The sequence below is a fragment of the Berghia stephanieae genome, chromosome 1, assembly GCF_034508935.2.
Source record: "Berghia stephanieae isolate SIO BIC M18660-M18661 chromosome 1, UCSD_Bste_1.3, whole genome shotgun sequence".
Lineage (NCBI taxonomy): Eukaryota > Metazoa > Mollusca > Gastropoda > Nudibranchia > Aeolidiidae > Berghia > Berghia stephanieae.
Genome location: NC_088360.1, coordinates 69215230 through 69222005, shown reverse-complemented (window position 1 = coordinate 69222005; position 6776 = coordinate 69215230). Strand labels below are relative to the sequence as shown.

At 36.3% G+C, this 6776-nt stretch overlaps 1 protein-coding gene across 6 annotated transcripts in view; it reads left to right on the top strand.

Moving 5' to 3' along the window:
• The window catches only part of LOC144980418 (protein-cysteine N-palmitoyltransferase HHAT-like), a 64386-nt gene that overhangs the window by 22817 nt on the left and 34793 nt on the right, over nt 1-6776 (top strand). The window lies entirely within an intron of this gene.

Sequence of the window (6776 nt, the reverse complement as noted above, 5' to 3'; positions counted from 1 at the left end):
AAAAATTTCCCAACTTTTTATTTATGTATAAGGGATGTGCGTTTTTATTTGGTTTAGTATAGTAAAAATAAAATATTCTTCGTAAATTTTTTTTTTTAAATGTTTTTAAAAATTTTCTTTTTGGGAGTTATGCTTTGATGCAAAGTTAGTTTTTTAAAAAAAGGGCTCTCACCTTTAAGTTTGGAAAAAAATTTAGAAACTTACAGGCTGCTGTCTCTTTTTTTCAGGTAAGTGTTGTTGTTGTTGGCCTGACTCTTGTAAGGGAGATTTTGTGGTGAGCATCAGAATCAAAAAAAAACACCCCTTTGAGATGCTCTCATTTAATGTTCCATAAAATAAACCAATCACGGTTTTTGGGGTTTTTTTCCTTTTCTTTAAAAATTTATTTTAAATTTAAAATTTGCCTTAACAAAAAGATTTTTTTTTTTCTTTTTTTTTTCCACAGCACGGGAAGACATTCTTGTTGGAATATATAGGCTTTACTTTTCTATTCAAAATGCAATGTACCCCGGGGGAAAATGGGGTTGTTGCGAAACTACATAAATTTTAAAATTACTGTCCAAATGCATTTGTGGACAAGTCATTTTTGATTATTGTTATTTTTTTTTATAAAGGGCATCTTTTTAAATTTTTGCCAAATGCCTGTCCCATTATATTATATATTTCGCTTTCTGATTCTTTGGTATATTTTTTATTAGAATGAAGCATGTGATTAAAGAATTAAGTTAGAAAAGTATAGAAGCCAAAAATTGATAAATTTGGTCCATAAATGAATAAAATACAGTTATTAATATATACTCCACACATGTTCATACAGTTATTAATATACTCTACACATGTTCATACAGTTTTTTATATACTCCACACATATTCATACAGTTATTTATAAACTCCACACATGTTCAAAATGGTCTGTCGGTTGACAAAAATATATTTTTAAAAGTTTTGTTGAACCAAACAGCAATATTTGTTTTCCTCCTATCCCTGCTTCATTTTAAAGAAATACCATAATAATTCATATCTATTAAGTTCTAATCTTTAAAAAACGGTCCTTTTGATGTCTGTTTTGGGAATCAATCACTCCTGTAAAGGCAATTAATTTCGTCTAGTTTTTCTTCCATAAAATATCATATTCATTTAACTGGCAACAAAAATACAGCAAGACATCCTTCCCCTCAGATGCTGAAAGCCAAACCAGAATGTGCAGCCACATATTTTTCATCTACCAGCTTGAACTTATATCAAAATGATGAGTGTTTACCATGACCCTCACTCCTGTAACGGGCTTTTTCTCATTCAAATTTTGAGAATTTTCAAAATACTTTTAATCATCCTTTAATCAATACATTTTAGTGCTTGCTAAGTCAAAATAAATTATTTATTACAATTTTTATAGTGTCAAGTAACATATAATCTTCAGATTTTCATTCCTGTAACAGCGATCTGTGTTACAGGAGTGAGTCAACTGTTACAGGAGTGAGTCAACTGTTACAGGAGTGAGTCAACTGTTACAGGAGTGAGTCAACTGTTACAGGAGTGAGTCAACTGTTACAGGAGTGAGTCAACTGTTACAGGAGTGAGTCCACTGTTACAGGAGTGAGTCAACTGTTACAGGAGTGAGTCAACTGTTACAGGAGTGAGATGAGATGCAGACTTAAATGTTTTAAAGTAAATTACGTCTTTAGGTTCTTTCCTTCTTTATTAATGTTTACTTTTAAAAACCCTTCGCAATATAAAGTAAACATTTAATTGGGAAGAGAAGATATCTCAACAATAAATTAGAGTTGGTTCTGTTGTTAGCTCATCTTTATTTTTGTGCATAAACCACGGATACATATGAAGGCACGAGTGGATCACTGACTGATGATGAAATCAAACAAACTGACAGTTAGCAGAGATCGTGTTATTGTTTGTGAATAGCCCTTCTATTTGTCACAATATGATCGTCATGATGTCCGTCCAAGCGAATCTAGTCAACGACGTCAATGGATGTTTTTCGAGCAACTCGATTACAGCCTCTTCCGGTAGAGATAGTCATGCAGGTGAACAGGTGACTCTCGACCGTCATCCAGCTACTGTGCACCACCAAACATTACGAACAGCAACATGGAATGTAAGAAGTCTGTATCAGAAAGGAAAATTAACAAATGTAGTTATGGAAATGAAGAGATTGAATATCAATGTTTTAGGATTATCAGAAGTTAGACGGAAAGGAGCAGGAGAACTTAATTATGATGACTGTAAAATTATATACCCAGGAGGAGGAGAACGCCAAAGGGGAGTTGGAATTATACTAGATAATAAAACGGCGCGAGCAGTCAAAGGATTCTGGCCCATATCAGACAGAGTAATGGCAATCAAACTACAAGCAAAACCTTTTGATTTTGATATTTTACAAATATAAGCCACAACCACCAGTCACGATGATGAAGAAGTGGAAAATTTCTATGAACAAATAGATAAAGCAATGCATCAGTTTAAGTCTTCAGACATAAAACTCATCATGGGCGATTTTAATGCCAAGGTGGGCCGAGAAAGAATAGAAGATATTGTGGGCCCACATGGTCTGGGAGACAAAAATGACAGAGGTGACCGTCTTATTCAATGGTGCCGTCAACATGATCTGACAATCACAAATACTTGGTCAACAAACCACAATAGAAGGAAGTGGACATGGAAAAGTCCAGGAGATGGAGTGATAAACCAAATAGATTACATACTTTTTAGCAAACGTTTCCGAAACTCAGTTTTGTATGCCAAATCTATGCCGGGGGCTGACTGTAACAGCGATCATATATACCTGTGCTATGCCCCATACGAGTTAAATTGAAAATCTGCAAAAGAGCAAAGGCTAAACCTAAATACCAACTAGACATTCTCCGGGAAGAACAGAAGATACAAGAAAAATTTGAACTATCAGTAAGAAACAAGTTTGAAGTGCTTGGAGAACTAACAGATATAGAAGAGAAATATGAGCAGTTTAAAGACAGTGTTGCTGCATCATTAGAAGAAAATGTTCCAACCACACTTAAGTTGCAGAAGAAGAAATGGATTACCCCAGAGATATTAGAACTAATGAATGAGAGAAGAAAGGCCAAAAATTAGGAAGAAAAATACAAGACTATGAACAGGCAGATAAAAAGAAAATGCAACGAAGCTAAAGAAGACTGGATAAATGAACAATGTCACTATATAATGTCCTGCAAAAAAAAAATGGCAAATTCTTCAATCAGAAAATCAAAGAAGTGACAAACAAAACTAAATCAGGTGCTAAAAGTGGATGCATCAAAGACAAGCGTGGAAACACCATCATGGACAAAGACTGCATTCTAAACAGATGGTCAGAATATATTGAAGAACTTTTTTTTGATAATCGAGGAGAAATGCCTATGATAAAAGAACTGGAAGGGCCTTCTATAATGAAAGATAACAACAAGATATGAAGTGAATAGAAAAGTGCCAGAAGACAATAGAGAATAAAAATTTTTCGCGGCGGTGGTGGGGTTTGAACCTGCGACCTTATTGGTACGACAACTCCGCCTGGCAGGTGAGAGCGTGGCTCTACCGTGTGAGCTATCCACGAACACAAAAATATTCGTTTCAAACTCAAAGTCATTACTAGATCCCTCTCTCACCCACTTCTTGAGACCGCCGATTCGTTCGTACACCACCATCGCGAATAATTTTGACCAGCAGTTAAGCCTAATAGCCAATATTCTCAACACAAACATATAACATAGAAACGATTGAGACATTGAGTATGCTCCGGTGTATGGGGTGAATTTTTAATTCAGAAAAGTGAGTGGAGCAGGCACTTATGTTCGTAACAACAAGATATGAAGTGAATAGAAAAGTGCCAGAAGACAATAGAGAATAAAAATTTTTTTCGCGGCGGTGGTGGGGTTTGAACCTGCGACCTTATTGGTACGACAACTCCGCCTGGCAGGTGAGAGCGTGGCTCTACCGTGTGAGCTATCCACGAACACAAAAATATTCGTTTCAAACTCAAAGTCATTACTAGATCCCTCTCTCACCCACTTCTTGAGACCGCCGATTCGTTCGTACACCACCATCGCGAATAATTTTGACCAGCAGTTAAGCCTAATAGCCAATATTCTCAACACAAACATATAACATAGAAACGATTGAGACATTGAGTATGCTCCGGTGTATGGGGTGAATTTTTAATTCAGAAAAGTGAGTGGAGCAGGCACTTATGTTGGTAACAACAAGATATGAAGTGAATAGAAAAGTGCCAGAAGACAATAGAGAATAAAAATTTTTTCGCGGCGGTGGTGGGGTTTGAACCTGCGACCTTATTGGTACGACAACTCCGCCTGGCAGGTGAGAGCGTGGCTCTACCGTGTGAGCTATCCACGAACACAAAAATATTCGTTTCAAACTCAAAGTCATTACTAGATCCCTCTCTCACCCACTTCTTGAGACCGCCGATTCGTTCGTAATGAAAGATGAAGTTAGGAACGTCATGAAAAGCATGAAAAATGGAAAAGCTGCAGGACCTGATGCCATAACAATTGAAGCCTTGACTGGCCTGGGTGAATGGGGGATTGAATTCATCACAAACCTTCTAAATCAAGTGTATGACACAGGAAAAATGCCAACTGATATAAAACGATCCATTTTTATAGCATTACCAAAAAGCCAGGGGCAGTTGATTGTGAACAACACAGAACTATTAGCCTAATGAGCCACCTCACAAAAATTCTTTTGAAGATAATTTTACTAAGAATAAGAAATAAAATACGACCTGAAATTGGGGAGATGCAATTTGGTTTTGTTGAGGACAAGGGTACCAGAAATGGAATATTCACATTATCAATGCTGATGGAAAGATGTATTGAAGTAAATAAAGATCTGTATATGTGTTTCATCGACTATTCAAAAGCCTTTGATAAAGTACAACACGAAAAACTATTCAAAATTCTATCATCCTTGGACATTGATGGTAAAGATTTAAGACTATTACAGAATTTGTACTGGGAACAAGAAGCAGCAATGCGTGTTGACAACGAGCTAAGCAGTTTTACACCTATTAGAAGAGGAGTTAGGCAGGGGTGTGCTTTGTCTCCAGATTTATTCAACCTCTATAGTGAAATGATATTAAGAGATATCGAACATAAGAAGGGGGTGTGTATTGGAGGAAAGAATGTAACAAATCTGAGGTATGCAGATGATACGGTTCTACTGGCAGAATCTGAACATGAACTACAAGAATTACTGGATGTTGTAGTCAGGAGTAGTGAAAATATGGGACTGGAACTGAATATATCTAAAACAGAATGTATGACGGTATCTAAAAATAATAACCCACCAGCCTGTGTAATAACAAGCAGAGGACAAACAATACAAGTTGAATGTTTCAAATATTTAGGCTTCAATGCAACATCCAATGGAAAATCAGATTGTGAAATAAAGAAAAGAATAGGTATGGCGAAGAATGCATTCAACCAGCCGCATACAATTATGAAAAACAGGAATATTAGCATGAAAACAAAAATCAAGGTCCTGGATTGCTATGTATTGTCTGTGCTGCTATATGGTTGTGAGAGCTGGACCATAAACAAGACCATAGTTAAAAGACTGGAGGCAGCGGAAATGTGGTTTTACAGAAGAATGATGAGGGTGTCATGGGTGGTAAGGAAAAGAAATGAAGAAATTTTAGAAATGGCAAACAGAAAAAGATCACTGATAACAAAAATCATCAAACGCCAAATGGAATTTTTAGGACACATTATCCGCCACCCTGGTTTGGAAGTACTCGCCTTGACTGGAAAGATGAATGGAAAAAGAATAAGAGGAAGACAAAAAATAACTTATTTGAAAGGGATAAGAACTTGGACAGATGAAGCTGAGAAAGGTGGCGCTGCTTTAATAGAATTGGCAAGATATAGATCAGCTTGGCGGAAGATGACCTCCGACGTCTGCTTCAGATATGGAACTACATGAGATGAGATGAACTAACATTGTGTTATGTAGCCTAATAGAAAATGAGTGATATAAAAAAAGAGAACACAGTTCAAGATTCATCTCATAAGATGTGGGAATGAATTGGAAATATTTTGTGACAATACAGAACTTTTGAAACAAGAATTTGAAGTTACCAGGTTGGTGCATTCCACCAGCGAATTTAAAGAACTACTGAAACACGACGAAAGCCAATCGGATTATGAACTTTTATTAGAAGAAGAGGAGATAGAAAAAGAAATATATTGCGCAGCTGAATACAGACATACCAAAGTAGGCATTCTATAGAAAGTGGAATTTTGTTAAAAGAAATTACAGTTTGTTAAGTGGATTCTAATATTTCATTAAACAGCACAAAGTGCAAACAAAAAATAACATTGACGCCAAACTTCCCAAGCTTAATTTGCCTACATTTTTTGATGAGTTTGTAGAATGGCAAAGTTTTTGGGACAATTTCATTGCTGTAATAGATTCTAGAACAGACTTGTCAGATATCAACAAATTCTCATATCTGAAAGCATCCATCAAAGGTGAATCCAGGGTCTGCTTACAAGGACCTGCTCTGAGACAAATTATAAAGAAGCTAAAGAACTCCTAGGTAATAGACCCTTCAGAGATAGTCGTTGTTAGAACTTGATCACAACTTTTGTTCTCAGACATTGGATTCTGTTGTTAAAAAAAGTGATAGGGATAATCTCGAAGTCAAAGGTGACTCAGGTCCCAACGCCGAGATTCAAACCTCAACGGAACCAATTGTTCCTATTTCAGCTCAAATTGACACTGTGCAGACC